Here is a 25,614-nt window from a genome sequence, read left to right on the forward strand (position 1 = left end):
ACTCATTTATGTATTGGTTCAGCAAATATTTATTGATGTACTATTGTGAAATAAGTTACATTCAGGGAAGAGATGGGAATTTAGGAAAAATAAGTAATAAACAAGAGAAAAAAGAAAAGTAAGGAAAAGAACAAAAAAGTACAGAAAAAGAAGTTGAGAGAGAAATACAGGAAGAGAGGGAAGGGAGGGAGAGAGGGAAGGAGAGAGGGAGGAAGGGAGGGAGGGACAGAAGAGACAATATCAATTGACCACGTTCTATTGGACAGGCACTTTTCTAAGCATTTTACATGTATTAACTCATTTAATTCACCCAGAAACCCTATATGATAGTCACTATTCTTATCTCCAATTTACAATGAGGAGCCTATGGCACAGAGACCTGAAATAAATTGCCCAAGGTCAGAGGGCTGGAAGGTGGCAAGGCCAATATGCAAACCTGGCAGATCTGGCTCTAGAGGCTTTACTTGAGACCTATGCATGTAATCATATTGTAATGTACTCTATTTGCTCTGATGGCCACTAGAAGTGGATTAGATACTTACAGTAAGAACATTAGTGTTCCTGAGGGCCTTTATCATTTTTTCTCAATGGAGAACCATCATCACAATTTGTCATGGACCATCAGTGCCCACGGTGTGAAGGGAGAAATGTATTGTACATAGAACCATCAAGCAGAGGAGCCTGGAAGGGAAGAGGATCATGGAATTTAGAGCCATGGGACCTGGGGTTTAGCTGCGTCCTTGCCACTCCCTAGTTATGCCATGGGATGAGTCAATCCATCTCTTTAACTGTCTGGCTCCTCATATGGAAAATAAAAATTATAGTTGATTCGACCCTATCTACTTCGGAAAATCAAATTGAGGTGAAAGTAGTTTACAACATCAAAGGGCAAAACCAGTGTGAAATCAAACACAACCGTCAGTCTTCCCTCCTTAATTTTGTGTAGATGTTTATTAAAACAGAAAGAAAGAAACTCTGTGGGGGTTGAGGTGCTGAATTTAGAATGAAGATAATGGAGAAAACCCTAAAAGGAAGGTTTACATGATGAGCTTCCAGTGGGTAAGGGAAAGAAAGGGGATTATTTGGGAAGAACCAGAAAGGTCCCTGTGGATGGTTAACTTCTTTGGATAAATGGATGGTTATAGTCACTCACTCATTCATTCATCCATTCGTTCATTCAATTAGTATTTACTGAGCGCCTCCTATGTACCAATTACATTGCTACATACTGGGGTACAGTTCTTTAGAGAACAGACACAGTCCTGGTCCTCATGGAGCTTGCAGTATGCAGAAAGTCAGACACTGAACAAATATCTACAGAATTTAAATGCATAATAGTAAACTGGGATACATGCTATGAAACCAAGGAAAAGAAGAATTTTCTATGAGAGAAAAACAGTATTGGGTAGGTGAGGACTCACTGAAAGACTCAATGCCCTAGTTTTCCCATTATTCCTCCCCACCACCCACCAACTGCTATTTGAAAGTCTATAGGTCTCTGCTACATACAGACATGTACTATCTCAATTTAATGAGCAATCTTTTGAGTCCCCAATAAAAATAAGTGGGTATATCCCCAGGTGTCAGGTGTCGGGCTGCCTTCACGGTCAGCTCTGGCTGCAGCCCCCTTTGATGGAATCCCTGCATATCATTTTTATTCCTATTTTACAGATTTAAAAAATGCTCGCAATAGTTCAATGATTCATCCAAGACAAGACAGCTAGAAAATCCAGACCAGGGTACAGGACTTCAGATAGCAGATCAAGGGCTCTTTCTGTTCACACTTGGAATAAAATCCTAAACACAAGGTCCCGGATGTCATAGCTTCAGCCAACTCTTGCTACCTCCCTCTTCTTTACCAGGCTTTATCCACACAGGCCTTCCCAGGATGCAAAAAGATTTTCCCTGCTTCAGGGGCTATGCATCAGCTCTTCTTTCCTGTGTCTGGAATGCTCTTCCTTGATTTTTTTACTTGGCTACCATCTTTCAATTTTAAATCAGCTTTATTGAAGCACACTTAAAAGTTTTTTATTTTTATTTTTTAGATGGAGTTTTGCTTTTGTTGCCTGGGCTGGAGTGCAATGGCATGATCTCAGCTCACTGCAACCTCTGCCTCCTGGGTTCAAGCAATTGTCCTGCTTCAGCCTCCCAAGTAGCTGGGATTACAGGTGCATGCCACCATGCCCAGCTACTTTTTGTATTTTTAGTAGAGATGGGGTTTCATCATGTTAACCAGGCTGGTATTGAACTCCTGATATCAGGTGATCCACCCACCTCAGCCTCCCAAAGTGCTGGGATTACAGGCATGAGCCACCGTGCTCAGCCTGAAGCATTATTTGTATGAATAAAATTCACTCCTTTTCAGAGTTCGGTTTGATGAGTTTTGACAACTATATCAATATACTTAGGCAACCACTGTTATATTTCCATCACCTAAGGAAGTTTCCTCCTGCTCCTTGGCAGTCTATCTTTTGCCTATACCCCAGGCATCCACCAGCTTCTTCCTTTTCATCTAAGTTTCAGCTTAATTATCCCCTCTTCAGAGGCCTTTAAAAGTAATGCCTGCCCTGACCATCCAGAAGCTCTCCTCCACGCTCCTCCTCCATCATTCTCTTTCAGACAGTCTGGCTGTTCTCTTTCTAGCACTTAGTACAGGATGTACCCATTTTATCGACTTACTTGTTTGCTCTATTTCTGGTCTTCTCTAAACAATATAAACTCCATGAAGGAAGGGTCTTTGTCTTCATTAACACTCTTGTAACCCCAGGGCACAGTATTTGGCACGTAGTAGAATAAATATTTATTAAATGGATGAATGAATTCATTTAATAAATTTTTGGTACTACATTTAATAAATAAGTGGTACTACATCCTTCTGTGTACAAGTAGCTGAGGATTCATGGCTGAATCAGAAATGATTTCTACACTTGTGGAGCTCACAATCAAACGGAAGTCTTGTGACAGGCACAGAGATAACACTGACACAGATAATCCCTAATGCTTGGATAATGCACTACTATGCACGGATAATGCATTTACTGTGTGGCAGGCCTTGTTCTAATATATATCTCCATTCATTTCATCCTCATGACAACCCTATATGGAAGTTACTACTATTATTGCTGGTTTAAAGATGAAGAAAATCAGGCACAAGAAGGCTTACCCCAGATCAGCCTGCTTCTGAGTGGAGAAGCCAAGATTTGGGACCATGCTTTTTTCAGGGTTGCCTGATCTATGCCCCAAGAGAGGATCACATAAGGGATCCAGAGAATACAGAAAAAGCTAAAGGCACGCCCAGCCCAGACTCACTCAGGCTTGCAGGGCAGGCGAAGTTCTAACTCTGGAAACTGGAAACAGGGACTACTGTCTCTGGAAGCCCTACATCAGGTCCAGTTCTAGCAGCCAGAGACAGTCATCCAAACCCATGGACAGGTTTTTCACGCCTCTAAAGGGTACTATTGCCAGATGGGGGGAGTGGCTTTCCTTAGTGCTCCTGTCCCCAGGGGTCCATTTACCCCAGTACCAGTGCAAGCGAGAGCATTAGGGCTTCAGGTGGCCCACTGAGTTGTTCCCACAGGGCTGCAACACGTACCCGAAACACATTGGGAACTGGGACTCCAAGCCGAGGGGCCTGAGCGCCGCCTGGGGATCTGGCCCCTCCCTATGGCAGCTTCCCAGAGGCCTGCTGCGCCAGGCCTGCAGTTCTCTGCTGAGGACAGTAGGTGGCAGTGGGTCGTGAGAAATGGCCCTCGCCCGGCCCTGGCTGAGGAGACACAGCCTGGAGAAAAACGTGGCTGGGCTTGGGCCGCCGAGCGACGGAGAACCGCGTCCCCGGGGTGGGGCTTGGGGGCCGCCCTGGGAGTCGGTGGCTTCTGCCCGAGCGGAGGTCAGCGAGGACCCAGGAGGCAGAGCTTGGATGGAGCTGGACGGGGAGGGCTCTGCCGGGGCTCCTGGTCCCTATGAGGCTGGGCTGTCATGGAGAGCCCTGGGGACCCTGGCCCCCTCGGGAGGGCTCAGCCTGCCGCCTCCTTAGCCAGAATTTGTGCCCAGCGTGGGAATTTGCTTCCTGAGCAAACAACTTTTTTTTTTAGCTCAAGAAGAAACTGCCCTTCAGAGAAATTAGTGGACTTGGCTGTGGCCACACGGCTCGTGCGTGGCTGTGCAGGGATTAAAAGCTTGTCCTGTCTGAGGAGAGTCGTGCTTTTTCCCACTGTGCCAATACCCAGTGGGGGATTCCCTGCTGTGAGCGCCTGGGGATAACGGGGTGTCTTCTAGTCTGCAGGTACAGTGAGGAACTCGGTGTGGCCATGGGCCACACTCCCAGGCACTGTTCCTCCCCAGGCCCTAACTATCCAGCTCCCCCCCCCCCCCGCCCTCGCCCCCTAGCTATGGCAGTCTCAGAGCATTAAGTCTGACCAGAGCTGCCCCTGCAGGGTCTGAACTCTGGACACCCCCCACCCCTGTCTATCTCCTCTTTTTGTTCTGGATCTCAATTCTTCCTACCTCTGACATTTGAAAGCATTTTTACTCTCGGGAATTCGTTAGATCTTTACAACCACCCGTAAGGAAAAAAAAAAAAAAAAAAAAAAAATGATGTTTACATTTACAGAAGAGGAAACTGAAGCCTCAGAGAGGTGATTTGCCAAAGGGTACTAAGAAAGTTCGCGGCTGAGCCGGGTCTTGAACCCCAGGTCTTCACAACTGCCTCCTGCAACAAGGCGGGAGCAGCCAGCGCTGGTGAGCCCAGCCAGCGGAGGCCCTTCCAAGCCTCTTCCTCTCTCGGCGGCAGGCGGGGAGCAGCCGACAAATTAATTCACGCTGTCTTTACATTATGTATAATGCGGCATGATTTTATTTTGCTTCATTCCCGAAATCTTTTACAGTAATTAGTAGCCGAGTAAAATATAAAAATTAATGCAATATAACACTTTAATGGTAATAATACACCATCCTGTCTAATTAATAAAATCTGTTGTTTCCAAGCACGATTATTTATTTGACAAATTGATAGCACACATACTGTTCATACCCTTTTTCCTAGCTCCCATCCTTTCAGTTTATCGAATAACACTGTAGCAGGAAAATAAACAGATTGTCTTCTGACCTGACAAGCAAGTGAGAAATAAACCCCTCACTCATACATCCCTAATTGTTCTCAGCAATATCCTCTAACACACGTCCAGATTGGTTAAAAATGAATCTTGAGTCCTCCTTCCTTTCTTAAAAAAAAATTGCGGCTCCTTATTTTGGAGAAAAGAGACATAGCTTCGCCTTTCCTCTGGGTAGTGTTTATATAGGGACAGTTGGGGGGATATAAATTTTGTGACTGTGTTCAGAAATTCTGATGGCCTTGCTAATGGAGTGAAACGATTGTTCAGGCTCTGCCAGAAAGAGAGAGAGAGAAAGAAAGAGAGGAGGTCCCGGCTTCTCTGAGCTGCCGCCGAAGAACACTGAACCCAATGCGAAGGCTGCAGGAAAGGACCAGCAAGGGAGCAGAGAGCAGGGAGCAGTGAGGTGCAGGATTGTCATTGGGAGTTGGCAAAAACAAAACTGGAAAAAGGCTAGAGTAGGATACCCAGCCCTGGTAGTATTTGCAGGTAGTACTGAGGGATAAGGAACAAGGTCTACCTTATTATATGTGGAACTTGGGATGAAACAATGATCTAATTACAAACCCGAATGCATGCTATTTTATGTAATACAGGGGCATTTTACATGCCAAATGTGAAAATATGAAAGCACTTTAAGCTATAAATAGGGCCTCAGAGACAGAGGCAGAGATACAGAGAGACATGGAAACAGATGGAAATAAAGAGTCAGAGACAGAGAACACGCAAGAGCAGGACAGAAAGAAAGAAACCAGAGACTCACTATCTGCAGGTTATTTTGCAGCACTTTTCTCTGAAAGAAAAATTATGTGATGTCATCTGTGTTCGGGGGAAAAGCTATGCTATCCCCGGCTTTCAAGCCACATTTACTGTAATAAAAAAGGAAAAATCTCCAAGTGCACACAGGTGAAAAAAGTCACCCTCTCATGGAAACTGGCCTCAAAACACATAAAGAGATACACACACACACACACACACACACACACACACCTTCTTGCACAACCCATGGATGAGTCTCCAGAATTCTTGCTTTTGCATGGAGAAGTTCTACGATCCTATGTGCATTAGGTCCAAAACAGACACACACACACACACACACACACACACACTCTCCAGATATGTGCACATATTACCACTGTACATACACCCTGCTGAGCCCAGGTCCTTGAATCAACGCAGTCATGCCCCATTGGTGAGATTCCCTGGGCCGCTTCCTGGGCCACCACAGTAACCCCTACCTTCCACTGACGTCTCAATATTCTGATTTTATTACTCACCCCCATCTTTTCCTCTTGATCCATCTCCCCATCCCCAACACCATTTTTTGCTAGTGTGTTACTTTAGTAATAAAAATCATAATTTAAATAAAATTCTTCCAGGCTTGGTGCAGTGGCTCACCCTTGCTATTCCAGCACTTTGGGAGGCAGAGGTCAATGTATTGCTTGAGCTCAGGAATTCAAGACCAGCCTGGGCAGCATGGTGAAACCCCATCTCTACCAAAAATACAAAAGATTAGTCAGGTTTGGTGGCATGCACCTGTGGCTACTCGAGAGGCCAAGGTGGGAGGATGGCTTGAGCCCAGCAAGCAGAGTTTGCAATGAGCTGAGATTGCACCACTGTACTCCAGCCTAGGCAACAGAACGAGACTGCGTCTCAGAGAAAAATAGGTGCTGACTCCAAGCTTTTTGCCAACATACAAATATACAGAATTCGACCAACCAATTTGAATGCTTTACCTTTTTAAAAGTGTTCCCCTATGTATTGTTTCAGAGCAAGGGTTACTACACTGTCTTTATAGATAAGGAAACAGTTCATTTCTTTCCAAGGAAAAACAGCTGGGATGTTAAATGAAAAATATTTACTGAACACTTTGGGTGGATCAGGCACTATTTAAATGCTTTATAGGTATTATTTCAATGAATCCTCAAAATAACTGTATGAGATGTGTCCAGTTGTTACCCTCAGCATTATAGATGCAGAGTCTGATATTCAGAAGGTTTATGTAATTTGAAAAATTACACAATTATACAGCACATATGTAATAGCACTGGAGTTTGAACTCACACCTATCTGGATTTGAGGTTCCTAAAGCCATGTTCTAATTCCAGCTCTGATATTCACTGGCTGTATTATTTTGAGCAAGTAACATTTCTGAGACTCAGTTCTCTTAACTATAAAATGAAGATGAAAATTCTCACCGTTGATATGAAGGTTAAATGTGACATATATATAGTGCCCAGCAGAGAGTCTTGGCAAGGGTTAGGAGTTTAATCAAGTCTACTCTTCCTTTCATTTTTACTTTTATCCATCTTACATTAGCCACTCCTCAGAAGTTGCCTGGAAGATAACTGGGTTGGGGCTACATACAGTTGACAGCTTGGGGTTTCAAGCCTTTGTTTCACCGTTTGCAAAATAAGGAATTAACAGCTATTTTTGAGGATAAACTGAGTTAAAGCGTGAGTGGCCAGCACAGTGCCTGGCACATGGTTGGTGCTAAAATAAGAATTTGTGAAAGAAAAGAAGAAGGGAGGGAGGAAAGAACCAGGATAATGGTGCGCAGGTTCTCAAAAAGAACTTGCACCCCAGCAGCTCTTAGGGCCAGGGGACTGGTCTCACCAGGCTCTGCCAAAGGGTGAGAAGGAATGTTCCAGTGAACGATGAATGTCCTGTGGACCTGCTCAGTGCCATCGATCAATATGTTTTATGATGGATCTAATTAAGCTCTCTAACGAGGGATCACGAGATAACAATTTATCCCAGAACCACCACTCATTAAAATGCTATTTCAGGAGATGACATCGTTCCAGCCTTAATTGGCAGAGTTCGCGTGACTGGAATCCCTTGGGAGCAGAGATGCCCCTTGTCATTTACTTGTCACCTCTGTGGTGAGGGGGCTTAGAAGGGCCCTGAGAGGCACATGAATTTGTCAGACATTGACACAGCCCAGGCCCCACCTACTCTGCTGCAGGTGGCTCCTTGGAGTGGGTGACTCAGCAGGTCGCTGACAGGAGCCTTCGGCTGTGCAGAAACCCATTTCAGAATCAGAAGCCCAGAACTTTAGTCAGGTCCTGGAATGATGAGTCAGGAAGCCTAGGGAAGTGACCATTCCCACCAGCCTCAGTTTCCTCTTCTGTAAAGAACCTTTCCTTGCCTGCTTCCTGGGTTGGTGGAAGATTTAAGGAGATCATGGAAAGGCTTATACAGCAGTGGAAAGAGCACAGACTGGGAAGTGAGATTCTCCAGGTTCAAATCCTTGTTCTATACCCACTGGCTGTGTGGCTACAGACAAGCTACTTAGTGTCTCGAAACTTGGTTTCTTCAATAGTAGTGCCTAACTCGGTAGGATTCTTGCGAGGATTTTAAGAGCTTTATAATTAGCTTGGTTTCTGAGGATCCCAGGGACATAGAAATGAAAAGGCATGGGAGTTTTCTGAGGGATCCTGTAACACCTTAATATCAGAATAATAACTATGTCAGGACAGATTACAAACCCAAAGAGGAACTGAAAAAGTTATGGTGGTTATACCCATAAGGGAGGAGGAGGCATTTGAGCTAGATCTTGAAATAGAAGACCCTTCCCATTTGCAGAATAGAGGAAAGGGCATCCCACGATGAGGGAGCCCTGATCATAAATAACCAAAGCACCCTGGGTTGGAGAGAGTTCGTGCATTCAGAATGCGGTAGTGCCCTCTTCTCCGTGGAGAATGCTTGAAACCAAGGATAATACCAAACCCTGTATAAGAGACATTTTTTCCTATACATGTCCTTATGATAAAGTTAACTTATATATTAGACACAGTAAAAGTTTAACAACAACTAATGATAAAATAGCATGATTACACCAACATAATAAGAGTAAGGTGAACATTGTCACTCTTTCTCAAAATATCTTCTTTCAATGCACTGTAAGTAAAACAAGGGTTACTTTAACACAAGCACTGTGACAGTCGATCTGATAACCCAGAAGGCTACTAAGTGACTATCAGGCAGGTTGCATATGCAGTAAGGGTGCACCGGATAAAGGATGGTTCATGTCCCGGGTGGGGCCAAGATTTCATCACGCTGCTCAGAATGGCATGCAATTTAAAATTCGGGAATTGTTTATCTCTGGAATTTTCCATTTAATATTTTCAGACTGCAGTTTACCCCGGGTAACTGAACTGTGGGAAGCTGCTGTGTCATCCCATTGCGGAAAGGCAGAAGGGCAAGCAAGCAGGTGCGGAAGACACTGCAATGCTCCAGAGCTCCCTTTTTACAGCAACCCACACTTCACTCCCATAGTCATGGCGTGAATCCATTCAGGAGGGCTCCACCTCATGATCCAATGACCATTTAAAGGCCCCACCTCCCAGCATTGCTGCATTAGGATTTAAGATTCCAACACACGACCTTTTGGGGGATGTATTAAAATTGGAGCACCTTGCAAAGCATTTGGATTTCATTATGAAGGTCACTGGAACCTCTCACATAGGATGAGTTTAATGAAGTCTCATTACAGAGCTTGGACCTCAGAGGAGGAGGAGGGAGGAAGATTCAGATGCTTCTTCCAACAAAGGTGGCTTGGAGCCTTCACGGCAGACCTCATCTGCTTCCTAAGACCAGGAAGAATAGAGCCCCCGTGTTCTAAGTGCCATGGACTTCTCAGGAGCACTGTGAAAACCAAGTTGGCAATGGTGCCTTGAATTGTGGCTGCTTTCCTCCCAGAGAAGGAGACTGGGGGTGGGTGGAGGGAGTTTAAAACTTGCAGAGCTGTTAAATGCATTAGGGGATGTAGCATTCGACTCTCACAATACTCACCATTAGGTGTGATTGTCCACATTTACCAAATGATGCATTTGAGTCTCAGAAAGGGTTAGTGACTTCTCCAAGGTGACAGTTAATAAGAGCAGAGCCAGGATTTGAGCCATAGTCAGTTGGTTCCAAACCAGTGCTTCTATCACTGCATGCTCTCTCACCAAACACTGTCACACCTAGGACCTCCAGTCCTCAGGTTTGAGATGTGAGTGATTTAGCTCCATCTTTCAGAAGGGGAGGCTGAGACAGAAAGAATTCTTCAAGAAGCACCTTGCCCACGGACACTCTACATGAGATAACTTTCTGATAGGAACCAGAGATGCAGTTTTGATCTCAATACCGACAGCAATGGTATTGAGGAAAGCGCTTCTCCTGGAACTCTGGGATGGATGACCTGGTTCCAATCGGCCTTTCCAGGGTCCATTAGCCCCTGCTCATTCCTGACTCCCGAGGCAGATGTCAACACTCCTGGATCTTTGATTTTTGAGAGGGCATAGGAGGGGGCTGATACTATTTTCTTATTGCATAATAAAATTATTTTCTTAACAAAAAAGGGAATCCACAGTTTTCAATTCAAATGCTTTAAAAAAAACAGGGTAAAAAATAGCAAAAAATAGTTGAAAGAATGCACCCCTAAATGTGAAATTGTTCAGAAATACATATTTGTAATAGGATTCAAAGTGTTCATGACAGCTACTACTTACAGTGTTTAAAAAGTTGCAATTAGTACCAAAAGGCTTGGATGAAGAAAACATCCTATCATAGGCATATTTATAAAACAACTTCCATCAGCCAAAGGAAAAATGGACAGAACTCTATTACAAGCTTTTTATATTTGAAGAGCAATTTCTAATAATATATCTAGAAGCCATTTCTGAAATTGACTTAGTGTGCATGATCTGGGATTAATGTTTTCTGCAAAATCACATGCTCGTTTGAACGTAAACAATTTGCACTTCCGTTCCACCTCCTGGTTCAGAAGAATGCACCTCCAATGTGTAAAATGATCTATCAAAATTAATTGTGAATGCCCTAATCCAATCAAGTCCAGCTCATTAGGCAAACATTTAAATTATTAAGTTAAATAGTGGGATATTTCAATATAATCTTGTTATGCTATTTTTATGGCAGTACAAATGCTATCTACAGATGGGCTCAGCTTCCCCATCTCCTTGCTATTGTTGATGAGCTCACCACCTCTGTTGCTGGATTTCACACATGTGTAATATTGATCTAGTCACAATCCTGCACTCCTTCAATATCTTAGCAATTACTGGTGGAGTCCTACTGTGTGTTAAAATTTGAAGGCTAAAAAAGACCTTCAGGATAATCTAGTCATCTCTTTTGCAAATAAAGGAACTGTGATTCTGAGAGGTTGGGTGCTTTTTAATGAATCGTGGAGCAAATTTGTGGCAGAGCTACTGGTAGAACCCTTTCTTCTAGATTCTGCATTGAACCATCTGCTTTTTTTTTCTTTCCTTATTCATTTGTCTCTCTACTTTAATTCAATATAAAGATGTAAATAAAATAGATCAGAGTCACGCTGTTCATATTTTAAATCATTAGTATTTTGCAAAATTATTCTTTTATCCCCCCATTTAATAAAAAAATATATTCCCAACCTGGTTGCTCTTCACAGAGCTTTAAATAGCTTGTCCTTTCTAAATTCTTCCAGCCAGCAAACAGCTATTCATCATTCGATAGTTCCTTGAAGGCCAGCCCAACAGAGACATGTTTAGAAGAAATAAGATCTTGATGTCTCAGACTCCAGTCCCTAAATTAGTCTCTGGGTATGTGCATATTGAGAGGAGGAAGAACAAAGGAGTAAACAAACAGGAACCAAAGCAGGCTTGAGGTCTGGCCATGACCAGGGACCAGATGCCCATATTGGGGATCCTCTTGGGAGCTAGAGAACACAGTCTTGTCCTTAGCAGACCCCTCGCCCTACACCCGCAAGGGAGTCATGTCTATGCTGTCTAAAGATTCAGATTTCACACTGACTCTGAAGCCAGGTCTAAGGAACCCTTAGACTTTACCCTACTTTTGGCAACAAGGTGAAATGAAGAACTTCCCAGTGTTCCCTTTTTACTCTCTGGTTCAAATGTAGACAGGGTTCTCTTTGCTTTATACCCTGAGGCATGGCTGAGACAGGGATAGAACTATCAAAAAGATATTTCGAAGGGTAACTAAACTTAGAGATTGCTATGAATTCCAATTACCTACTCTGCAGGTGGCTTAGGCCCCAGGGAGACGGTATAATTGTAGTGGGCCCTAGGTCCTCTTATTTTCATGGACTTTTTCTTCCATGGGAATAAATAAATCATATTTTATGATGACATTAATATAAAGAATAAAATATCAATATTATAAATTAAAGCATTTTCTTTGAACTAAAAGTCCTAAAAATCTCTGATTTTAAGAGAATCAAAACATTTTTGTGAGCCCCTAATTGTCTGTAGTTCTAGGCACTCAGCCTACTGTGGCTAACGGATGGAACAGTCATGCCAGGCCCAAAGAGAAAGAGCCTTCCATTCTGCCTCTATTTGGCAGATGGATTCTGATCTACACCACCACCCTGGAAATATCTAGCTTCCTCGGATCTGGACAAGAGAGAAAGGCATTGGCTCCCATCCTCTTACTTTCACAGCCTTTCTGGGGACAGATTGAAAACCACTGGTGTAAGGAGAAGTCACCCTCCTCAATACCATTCAAACTCAGGTGCTTCAAAGTTATCCCTGGAGGGGAATGAGATTTTTTCTTTGTTCTCACAGTTTTATTCCTTCTGCAAGCATTACACTAGTCCTATGTGGAACTGCATTCTTCATACACCAAAACATGGCTCTGTTAGGGTTAGAACTGTTAAAAAGACCTTTCCAAGGGGAAAGTAAACACAGAGAATACTGCAAATTTATGATGCAAAAGGGCCTTTCAGAACAGAGTGGGTGGGTACATGAGGCTCTGCAGAGAAACCTGATACCCTTTGTTTAAAAGACTTTAGAGGGCCGGGTGTGGTGACTCACCCCTGCAATCCCAGCACTTTGGGAGGCAGAGGTGGGTGGATCACCTGACATCAGGAGTTCAAGAACAGCCAGGCCAACGTGGTGAAACCCCATCTCTACTAAAAATATAAAAAATTAGCCCAGCCTGGTGGCACACGCCTGTAACCCCAGCTACTTGGGAGGCTGAGACAGGAAAACTGCTTGAACCAGAGAAGTGGAGGTTGCAGTGAGCCAAGATTGCACCATTGCACTCCAGCCTAGGTGACAAGAGTGAGACTCTGTCTCAAAAAAAAAATAAAAAGACGGTAGAAATTCAAACTCTTACACACTACTGGTAGGAGTGTCCATTGGGAAGCTGTTTGTCAGTATCTATGAAAGTTGAATGCATTATACATACTTCATGACCCAACATTTCTACTCCAAAGTATTAGATTGAGCCATATGAAATTGCCAGTGTTTGACTTTTGATTTACAAAAATGTCAATTTAATTTGATTCAATTTAATATATAACCAATAGAAAAATATACATATGCTCATCTAAAGTCACGTGTAAGAATGGTCTAGCAGTACTATTTATAATAGTCAAAAGCTGGACACTACCCAAAAGCCCATCAACCATAAAATGCATAAATAAACTGTGGTTTGTTCCTATAATAGAATAGTACATGCAATGAAAATAAAGAAATGACAACTCCATACGACAACTTGGCTGGATCTCACAAACACAATGCTAATTGAAAGAAGCCAAGCACAAAAGGGTATCTATTGTATGATGCCATTTATATAAATTTCAAGAGCAAACACTACTAATCCATGGTGCTAGGAATCAGAAAGGGAATAGGTATGGCCCTAAAAAGCACATAAGGGACATTTTCTTGATCAGAGAGACAGTTTTATGGGTGTGTTCTCTTTGAGAAAACTCATCAAACTATAACATGATTTGCACACTTTTCTAGATGTATGTTTTCCTTTCTTAAAAAGCTTACTTAAAAAAAAGCAAGAAGGCTGCAGAAGAATGCAGGCAGCTGTTTGGGGCAAAGACAACAGCAGGTGGTTTTAGGAAGGTCTACCCTCCTGCCTTCCAGTTTTTGTTGGGTCTCAGTGGATTTTTTGATCACTCACTAATACAGTTTCTCCTTAATCTCACTCCCCTGCCCAACATTAAGGTGGAGCCTATTATTGTCCGTATCCAGTGGATGGAGAAACTGGGGAAACTGATGCTTTGAGAGTCGAACTCTCCCAAATGCACACCGCCATTGTATGAGAAGCCAGAACCTGACTCCAGAACAATGTCTCTCCTAAGCTCTCACTCTGCAGGTCCATGATCCAGACTCAAAGTAATTGGGATCACATAGGACACTCAGAAGTCACAACTCCCTATGATTTGGATGCAGATCCCACCTCTCTGATCCTGCCCATCTGTAGACAGTATTTGTGCTTCTCTGGAAGAAGCTTCCAGTCCTTGTCCCTGCTCACCAGCATGGCTACTCATGAACCTGTGAAAACTCTTGGTGGGGATCAGGACCCCATGACTGCAAGTTGCTCACTCAATCTGGTAAACATGATTTTCTCTGTGTTTCCTGACACGTACAGGCCCAGCCAGCTAGCTCAGGCCTTGTCATCTTTGCTGCATGTGCCGGGGACATCCCGGTTCTGTCTTCTTGTGCTTACTGCTTTTTCTGACTTCAGCTCTGAATGATCCTGTAAAGGTGTCTGTGTGGGTTTATGTGGAGATATAATATATGGAAAATGATGCAGCCTCAGGCCACAACAGAGGCAAAACTCAGCCTCTGCCTTCTTCTCTGACCACTAACTCAACCTTCCCCGGCCCCAGCTCTTCCCACAGCACTATTTACAGTGAGTGTGGGAAGCAGTGCCAAGAAGAAAAGAAGGCAAGAGTGCTTTCTGAGGGGGCTGTGGGAGTCTGTTCACATGCTCTTCTACTTTCATGTATGCAACACCCCTGAGAATTGGGTATCACTGTTCTCGTGGCACAGCAAAGGCATCTGGGTCCAAAGAAAGTTAAATGCATGGGCTGCTGTTTTCCCTACCTGGGATAGTGATTGATGTAGACAGAGCAAACCAGTGAGCACTCAGGGGCAGCCAACCTTTCCTCTGCCATGGTTTGGATTCCACACTCTTAGGTGTGGACACATTCATAGATAGAGCTTTCTGCCTACTGATCATGGTTCAGCTCATGGCTGCAATTTGTACCATTTATAAGGCACATGCTGCTCTTCGAGAAGAATGAAGAAGGGAGCCATTACCTTCTGTGAGGGGCAAAAGACCTTATATTAGCAGGTAGGAGTTCTGGTTCCAGCTCCCCCATTTACTCTGCATGGCTCTGGAAAATTTCTTCCCCTCTCTGTCTCTTAACTTTCTCAACTGTGCAATGACGGAATGAGATTTGTTGATATGTGAGGGTCCTCCCACCTCTGGTACTCTGGCATCCTCTTTGATCTGGACCATAAGGTGCTGATACCACTGAGGAATTCTCTAACTTTCTCCCAGGACTGAAAAGCCAGGAGGGAACCTGTGTCCTTGGCCTCTGGCTCCGGTGGGTATCTGAGTGATGGAGACAGGCACAAGTCTGGTCTAGAAGGAATGAGGGACAGGTAAATTCACGGGTAGTTGAAAGGTTCTATGGACCAGGAACCACCCAACTCACGGGGTGCTGGACAGTTAGAAGAAGGGCCCAAGAAGGTGGGTTCTGAAAGGGGAACTAGAATAGCACCAGATTCATTTCCAAACCCAACGGTTTGCATCTTATTTTATGTGTATACTTTCTGGCCCCCACTTACCCCAACTGTTTCCTATAACTCAAGGGCTCTTAATCTGGAATTCATGCCCCTTTGAAGTCACTTGAAAAATAATATGTGTAGGCAGGTATGAGCATTCTCCTGGGCACAGAAGCTTCCTTTTTATTCTCAAAGAGATTAGACACACGCATGTACACAAAGAGTTAAGAGCCAGTTTTCCAATTCAGACACATCCTTTCTCCATCTCCACACTGATCTAGGCCCTTGTCATGAGTGTTTTGGACTATTGCAATCACTTTCTAACTGATGTCTGTGCCTCCAGGCAAATATTCCTCCAATCCAGCTTCCCCAGAGCCTTCAGCATAACTTTCTTCAAACTTCGTTTTAAGAAGCTCTAGATAAAGTTCTAAGTGTTTAGCCAGTTGAAAGGTCCTTTGAAATGTGGCCTCTAATTCCTTCTTCAGTCTCACCTCCTAATAACCCCCTTCCTTGTGCAACTTTAACTGTGGCTTCACTTCAGGACATCATGGTTCTATGACTTGCTTGTTCTAGTCTCTCTCAGAGGAATGGCCTTCCCTTCCTTCATTTGCTAAACTCTTAGGTTGTAAGAACCATGAGAAAAAGACTTCGTTTTGTTCATTGTACTATCCTGATACATAGAATGTGCCTGGTATGTGCAGGTACTCAGCAAATATTTGCTGTGAATGGGTAATTGGATAAATGACTCCTTTGGAATTTATACCAAGAGTCTCCACCAATTGAGGGGTTCTCTGATGTCCCCAGTAGAGGTGGTCATTCTATTGGATCCGTGTCTCGCTGTATTGCAACTATTTTTAATAATCTATTTGAAATTATTAGTTAACATTACATATGTCATTATTATTAATATATATCAATGAACGATAAACTCTAAGTTCAGAGATCTAGAATTGTTTTAATTAAAAAGAAACTCCAACATCTAGATCAGCCTGGCTGGCAGTTTCTCCAAATAAATGTATCTTAAATGGATGAGAAATCAAGTGAATGGCTGCTCAAAACTCAAAGCCATCTTTGCCCCATCAAAATCCTATCCATTCTTCAAGCTCTGACTCAAATTTGACTTCCTTTTGTGAATCACTCCCTTCCCTTGTCCTCAATTTAATGTGGTATCTAGCTTCTCCAAGCCACCACTGGCATTTTGTTGAACTCTTTTTTTGTGGACTAATTTCACTCTCCCCTGCGTTAAGAACTTAGGCTGTTGCTCTCTCCTTTTAGACTTGTATACTCCTCGAACCCTGGAGACACATCTGTTCTATTCTGTGGCCCCACCTACACTTGCCTGCTGACCCAGCCCTAGTACAGTGCTCAAAACTGTGATACATTACATGAGATTTTTGTTTAATTGATTGGCCTCCCCACCCACCAATTTTTGGCTAGATCTATAACTTTCCTTTTTTAGACATGTTTCAGCTTCAGTTCTTCATAAAGTCTTCCTTTACAAAGAAGACAAAGACCCACTGGTCAGTATGGGAGTTTCTGTGGAAGCCTTCAGCTCCTTGCATTCTTTCTGTGCACATACCTCAAACCTAGACTGCTCAGAGGAGGGCCAGCCATCCCCCCCAGGAAAGCCGGCACACTTAGGCATTCACACTTCAGAAAAAATAAAGATGCAGAACTGGAAAAAAAAATCATTATGGGCTGCATCCATCGCACAGTAAAAAGCACTACTTATTCTGTGTAGCCTGAGTTTTTCTTGGTAGGCAAACTCTTTTGAATATTAACAAATATTTATTTAGGAATTAATAATTGACATCTATTAAAGCATAATTTACGGAGAGCGGGTTTGGGTTCCCACTGCTCTGCTACTTCTGGCTGCTCCAGAAGTGACTCTTTCTTTTGTTAGCAGCAAGATGCAGGGGCAGAGCACAAGCCAGGGCCAGGGACGCGCTTCAGCGACTGCACAGAAAAAAGCGCAGTGGGAGGGCGTAGGGTTAGGATTCAATTGGAAAACAGGCCATGGGCCTGACTCTGCCACTCCTGTTCTTGTGGCCTTGGGAGAGTTTCTTACCCTCCAGAGCCTCCTTTCCAAGGTTAAGAAACCGACGTCTTTGTGTCTACCTGTATTTAGTTGGACATGCCTGGTTGCAAGTAAATAAACTATTCTGAGTTGGCTTGAGCAGTAAAGGGGAATTTGGGGAAGGAGACCAGGTCATCTTCTGGAGCCCTGACAGAGACAGGGCTAGGCCTCAGGCACCCCAGGGAGCCAGGGCTCCTAAGCCCTCTGCATCCTCTCTGCTTCTCATCTCCGCTCCTCTCTGTGCACCTGCTATTCTTTTCCTCTGTTTTCAGATTTCCCCTACTTCTTTAGTCCCCTGGCAAAAGCACAGCCTCCTCACAGCTTCTGAGCTTTTTTGGCATGACTTCAACCATAGAAGACAGTGTGAATATCTTTTGTCTTCATTTCCATCTTACCCCTGTGTGATGCTGACTGTTCAGTGGAGGGATACCAACCAACCATGGACAGGGTTTCAGGGTCACAGTCAATAAAATGCCTTCTAGGCACCACCATGAATTTATGTACTTATTCATTCTTTCACTCATTCATTCATTTGAGGACCATTGACCTAGAGCTCACTGTGTGTCAGGCAAGGTTTGGGGTTCTGGATGTGAGGCAGAAAAGTGTTTGTATCACAGAGGCCACTCTTAGGACAGGCTGTTGCAAGAGAAGCAGCATTGCCAGAGAATCAAAAGAAAACCACGGCAAGGCTATGTGAAAAAGCACAAGGAAAGCTTGAAGCCTTTGCCAAATGTATGAGGTTATTATGATATTAGACACATTTAGGAAAAACTATAAGAAGTTTAAAATGGAAGAAAAGGAGATAGAGAAGAAGGAAGAGAAACAGTAAGTCCACAGAAACAGAAAAAATGGAAACAACAGGGAGGTCAATGCCAAACAAATAAAAGAATTATTCTTGTATTTGAAGGCTTTGAAAAATAAAATGAACAGTGGTGAGTCCTCTGTTGTTGGAAAGTATTCAAGACAAAGCTGGATGACCTCCCCTTGGGGCCGATGTTCAGGCTACGCATAAACCAGACAAAGAGAAAGATGTGCCTTCCCATTTCACAGTTCTGAAAATCTATCTTCACAGTCAAATTCAGAGGTTTCAGGTGATTCCACACTTTTGGCCTTCAAGGGGAGGTGCAGCTTGTCACCTTTTCTGGCCTCCCAAGGTAAGAGCTTATACCTCATTTTACCATTAGATTAAGAACAGCATTTCAACTCCTCTGGAATGCAAAACTGTGAATTTGAGTGAAATATGCAGTTTTCATTATGTTAAAAGATCTACTCATTACAATCAGGATAAGAGGATATGAATAAGACAAATTGATCACCACTTTAAATGTATTAATCAGCTTGCAACTCTTGTCACCAGTCAAAACAGAGCAGTCAGACATTTATTCTGTCTCAGTTTTGCTGTAGAGCCCATTGAGGAGGTCACAGAGTCAGAGTGCCTCCCTGTGCCATTTATGGGAAAACAATCACAGCACATTGCTGAAGTTCTTGCCTGCTTAGAATTGGACTAAGCAGACACAATTAAATATCGTTACTCATGCCAAAAATATTTATTGAGCACATACTATGTGCCGGGCATTGTGTAAAGCACTAAAGATAACAAAGGTAAGTCTTCATATTCCCATGGTTTAGTCAGGAAGCATATGTACAAGCAAACAGTATAACAATAAAGTATAACTGGAGATAAGTGAGTGGCCTTCGTGCAGTGCAATGGGACTAGGGATCAATCTGGAGATTGTGGTTGCAATTGGATGTCGGGCATGGAGGATATCTGGTCCAGATGCTGTCTAAGCTTTAGGTCTAAGAGAGAACATAGGCTCTTGTGAGAAGAGAGGCCCCCACAGCCAGGACAGCGGGTACAGTGGGCACAAACACTACGCTCAGGAAGAATGTGTCTTCCTCTAGACTGTTGGGGGAACTTGGGCTGATAGCTATGTTGGCTGAACTACCACACTTAGTCCAAAGAAAAGCTATGAAACTAGACCCAAAACCCTCAAAGGAAATATCTTCCTTCCTCACTGTCTCTGCCATAATAGAGGCTCAGAGTTCTGTAGGGTGAGGGGCACGACACTAGTTTGGGTCAGGGCTTAGGATAAGCATAGAGAAGATGGTTGATGGAAGGATTTATTCAAGCATTAGGAATAGCCCAGGAGTTCATGCCTGTAATCCCAGCACTTTGGGGGGCTGAGGCAGGTGGATCATCTGAGGCAAGGAGTTTGAGGCCAACATGGCAAAATTCCGTCTCTTCTAAAATACAAGAATTAACCAGATGTTGTGATGTGCGCCCCCTGTAGTCCCAGCTACTCAGGAGGTTGAGGCACAAGAATCACTTGAACCCAGGTGGTGGAGGCTGCAGTGAGCTGAGATCACATCACTGCACTTCAGCCTGGGCCACAAGGCGAGACTCCGTCTCAAAAACTAGCAAACAAACACCAGGGATAAATAACTGTCTTCTAGAAAGTGAGCTTTCACAAGAAAGAAGGGCTTGGGTGGAAATCCCAATAGTTGTCCTGGTTAAGTCTGGGCAAGATTCCCATCCCTGGGACAGTCTCCATTCTCAGAGGACACAGTTTTAATTCAATGACTTGGGTGCAGCTAGAGCAGAGCCATTTGTCAAGCTTGGGGCACAGAAATAATGAGGCTCAATGTTCAAAACCAGCACCTTCAATCTTCACTACCTGAGAACAGAAAGGCAAGAATGAGCTGAAATGGTTGGGACGGGGACAGAGAACCTGCTGTATGATTATCAGCTCCCACTTCTTTCAGTGAAAGACAAGTCCCAGAAAGGTGTCTAAATCGTGGAGGTAGATTTATAGCAAGTCTGAAATCTAACTGAATCAAAACACTTCAGCTTGGGGCTGGGGACTCAGTAGTCAGTGGGCAGAAAGGCAGAGTAGATGGAACCACCTAGAAAGAGAGAATAACCCAGATTTCTTTCTATACTTTTTCTCCAAGCCTCGTGGAAAACAAGGAACAGCTCTTTGGGTTCAAGGAAAGCCAGGTGTCTCTGGCATGATCTGCCTTTTTTCCAGGCAACTCTTGAGGCCAAACAATCAATCCACGGAGTTGAACTTTATAAGTTACTGATTATTATTATTATTTAACTTCAATTATCTGCTGTTGATGATTCCATTATGGGGAGGGAAAGAGTTGTTAACTCAATCTAGGGTTCTCTGGAGCAGAGCATTTATCTAGTTTTATGAGGTTGCGGGAGCTCATAACGTATGTTTGATGGGCCCATTCTCATTTTTAATCTGCTTTGATAAGATCACTATGCTGGAAGGATATAGAAACTCACTGCCAGGCCCAGCCCAAGAGAAAGACAATGATACTGGCTTGGGAAGGTTTTGCTCCTTCAGTTGATGCCCCTGAGCAGTTTCCTAGATGTGGACTCCTTAGGATCCTGCTCAGTCAGGGCACAGTCTTGTCCCAGTCTCTCAGACAGCATTTTCTTATGGATCCTGGGCAGTAAAAGTCACTAGAGGGCACAGACCTCAGACTGTGACAGTAAATCACCTTAACCTCCCCTTTAGGCTATAACAACAGCAGTATTTTTCAATAAAAATGCTGAAAGAGAGAAACAGAATAGGAAAAAATGCATTTTTTTAATGCTTAGAAACGGACTAAGTCCCAGGCACAGACTTCCAATCCGAGCTCTTGGAGGCAAAGGTCTGACTAGAGTCTAGGGTCCCTGCTCCAACCTCATCATCCTCAGGCTTGACCATTTCATTTCCCACTTGGGTCTTCCAGTCCTCTTCCTTGCTTCATCCTTTCACCAGGAGAAGGAGAGGCATGAGCATTTGCTGAGTAGGCACAACAGTGAAGCCTTACTGAATCTCTACCTCCTCCCCTAGCCCTTGACTGGGCTCCTTTGCAGCTATGTTGGGATGCATGCCAGATTAACAGGCTGGGAGTAGGAGTCATTTGTGTTGCCTCCAGTTCAAAGCTGGTAAGAAGAGGTATGAATTATGCACACTTTCTTGCCAGTGGGAGAAGTGAAGACGGTTGAGATATCAGAGTTGAAAGATGAAAATAGCCCTGATCCCTAAGTCACTGTTGGAAAAGAGCCTTCAAGAACACTGCCTGACTTGTGGACTCTGTTAAGTCTCTAGGATTTTGGGATTGTTTGTTCTTGCCATCTAGTGTAGCCCAGCCTGACAACTGAGCACCGTCTATGTGCCCAGCACTGTGTTGGGTTCTTTCCAACAAATTATCGCAAAGCAATCTTATAAATATCTACTCTAGGAGAGTGTGGGCCTAGTGAGGTTTCAGGATGTGAAGAATTCCTACCTCCCCCAAGACTTAGCTTCTTTCTGTGCATCTCCAGAAGTTATACCAGAAACCCTGGCCTTTGGGACTCTCAGATTCTGCCTGTCCTCAAGAATTATGTGAATCTAGCCTTCTCTCTGGACTTGCCATTTAGCACACTTGCCCCTGGACTTGACAGTCTCTGGATACTGGAAAAGCCACAATTTTAATTGAATTCAGTTGACTGGAAGGTGATTGAATAGTGTATAAAATACTAACTTTTAAGTCAGACAAATTTGAGTTCAAATCTTAGCATGATCACTTTGTTCATTCAGTCTTTCATTCTTGGTGCATAATATGTAATGAATAGCCAAATGTACATCTCCAGTCTGGACAGCTACTCTGAGCTCCAGAATCAAGAATCCCACTGCCTTTTTGGCATCTCAAACACAGCTAGACCCCTTGATCTCCAGACCTTCCTCTAGGCTTCCCCTTTTCAGTAAGTGGGGGCTCCATGGGTCCAGATACTCATCTCAGAAGCATCCTTAACTCATCTGTCTCTCTTAGCCATCTTAGTCTAATCATCACCAGGTTTTATAGATTTTACTCAAAATATCCCTGGAGATTTTGTCTCCATTTTCACATTCATCATGCCTGCCGAAGCTTCTCGTCTCTCTACCCTCGACTAGATCTAGAACCTCTTTTTTGTACTCCCAATTGCCTTGTTCTATTCATTCTCTAACCCACCAGCCAAGGTCTACTCAGAACCTATTAAAGTATTTGTACTAATTTTAAAGCAGAAAATTCCAAACTCAGTTGCAGCCTTGAGTGATCAGTGTACCCTCAGTGGACCTCTTGGCCTTCCTGCTTCTCTCTGTGCTCCCCTCATGACAGCCTTCTTTTTGTCACTAGCAGGTCCTCAGGTGGTCCCATCCTGCCTCTGCCTGGGGACTCTCTGGCTACTGACTTGGCCACCTTCTGTCATTCTTTTAAACCTCAACTTAAATATCACTCTCTCAGGGATGCCTTCCCTAAATTCTCAACTTAGAATTGGTTCCCTAATATAACTTCTAATTGCACTCTGTACTTTTCCTTCATGTCACAGTTTATACTTGCATATTTTTTAGTGTGGTTTTTTGTTTAATGTAATGTCTTGCACCTGACCACAGGGGCAAGGTATGCACAGTGACTAGTACAGAGTATGTGTTCCACATATGCTGTTGAATTGATAAATACATGTTTATTGGTTGGAAGGCAAGTGACTCTGCTGCAAGAGTGAGCAGGAGTCCTAGCTATGGGATCGACTAGATTGTGCATATGCAAGAGCTCTACTGTATGAAAAGCTCTGAGAAGTCCATATTTATAAGATAACAAGATGGGTGTATAGTTGATATAAAAATGGATTTTTAACACAAGCTTTTCTCCTGGTAATTCTTCAAGAGTTAAAATGTATACAGTTCGTGCTATGTGCCATGCACTAAATGAATGCATTTAATTCTCAAAGCTCTAGGAGGCAAGTTCTACTTGTGCAAATACGGAATGTGGGACACAGCAGGGTTTAGTGACTTATCCAGGGTCACACAGCTTATAAATAGTACAGCCAAGATTCTAGCCTGGGTTTTCTGTATGCAAAGTCTGCTCTTAACCACTTTGTGCTACGCTAGGACATGCTCCTTAATGGTCCCTAAGGTGGGACCAATAGATGACTTTGAAGTCCCCATCTCAGACAGACACCTAAAATGGGAATGTATCATGAATACTCTCAGAGAGATCATGAAACACAGCTAGGACACAGCATTTCCTGGCAATAGTCAGGAAGCTGAGTAGACCATTTCTAGTCCTGGCCATCACCAATTCACTGTATGGTGTTGGACCAATCACTTCACTCTCAGAGTGTCTGCTGCTTCTTCCTTCATAAAAATAAGGGCTTTGACTAGTTCACCTCTGAAGTTTCTCATATACAATAGTCCAGAATCGTGCACATCTTATCTTTGATAAGATCACTATGCTGGAAGGATACATAAATTCACTGACACGCCCAGCCTGAGAGAGGCCTGGGAAGGTTTTGCTCCTTCAGGTGCCACCCCTGGGAATCCTCCCTTAATGTAGGCTCCTTAGGGCAATATGAATAAAGTCCTCTCTCCCCTTTCATTCATTCTCAGAAATTAACCAGAAGTACCCTCTTCTAGTTGGTCATTTAAGTAAGGAGTGAGAGTTAACAAATGGATCAGAGAAGGACCAAGACAGAATGAAAGAAAAAGTTAAAAAAAAATGTGAGGAAGAGAAGAGAGGTGAAAAAGGACAATGTGAGCTTGGTGTACAAGGCTGTCTCTACTGTGAGTTCCCAAGGAACACGAAGGCACATCAAAGTTTGCAAATTGACTCAGTTGCCTTGCCCAGTGACTACAGCTGTCAGAGGCTTTTGACTTGCTCTGAGGCAACAGAGGGAAATGAAAAGGATGATTTAAAAGACACAAACACGTAGAGCAGAGATTGCAGATACAGAACAATAAATGTCCTCTTCAAATTGCCGATTGAAGTATCTGTATTAGGCCGTGTTTGTAGTCTCTGCATGTCGAGCGATGGAGAGCCCAGATTGTGGCCAGGGAAGTCACACAACAATGGGGCTTGATGTTTTGTTTCCACTTTTCAAAGGCGCTCCTTTTTTTCCTCCCAGTGATAAGGCCCAGGAAATGGTTAGTGACATGCTCTTGGGAACCTATGGAAAAGAATACACACCATATCAATGGAGCAGCCGGCGGCCCGGGAGCAGAGCGGGTGGGTGGGGGAGCCACAGGCTCCTGGCGTGGGCTGCGGTGGTGAGATAGCATTGAGAGGCCGTCCGAAGCTGTGTGCCCCCAGTCTGGGGACTGGGCCTCTTTATCCAGCCAGAATGGGTGGAAGGCCAGACAATGTAGTGCTATATTTGGTTTCACAACAAAGGGCCCTTGAAAGATTTGATAGTGCAGGGATGTACGGGAAGGCAGTGCAGGATGCAGCACAGTACAAGCTTTGCAAAGGTATTTAGCCAAGCCCTTTATGCCAGGGACATGGCAGGGTATGGATGTCATCATGATGTCTAATGGCTTTTGTTCGAGCCAGGGTTCCATTTGCTAAGGAGGTCCCTGGGCAGAGCTGAGAGCAGTGCCAGGGTGCTCCTGGTGCCACTACACTTCAGAGCCACCTAAAGTCACACTCCACAACTGCCAATCCATTCCTTCCCCTGAGCTCAGACTTCAGCAGGCCCAGAGAGCCCCAGGTCAAGGAGAAGGGGTGCAGGAAGAACTGGAGCAAGACCTTTACAGTTGTCCTAACCAGAAAGAAGCTCCAATTCTATTCGGGTCCAGGCATCCCAGCAGGAAGCCACCAGGATGGGGATGAGGGTGCAGCTTCAGAAGGGTGGAGTAGAGAGCATTGAATAGCATTACATACCAAACCTGGTGTTTTTGGGAATTTCAGTCAGAAGGAAGGCAACAGGCATGAAAGAAGCCCAGGCCCTGTGTGATAAGGCTGGCAAGAGTCTAAGAAAACTAGCCCCATGATGTGGTGGGGTATAGACAGGACTTCTCCTGCCCCAGATCCTGAGACCTTCCAGGAGGAGGCAAAATGAAGAGAGCAATGCCAGAAATGCAGGGGAGTAAAGCCATTGGGT

This window comes from Callithrix jacchus, chromosome 10 (assembly GCF_049354715.1).
Source record: "Callithrix jacchus isolate 240 chromosome 10, calJac240_pri, whole genome shotgun sequence".
NCBI classification, from domain to species: domain Eukaryota; kingdom Metazoa; phylum Chordata; class Mammalia; order Primates; family Cebidae; genus Callithrix; species Callithrix jacchus.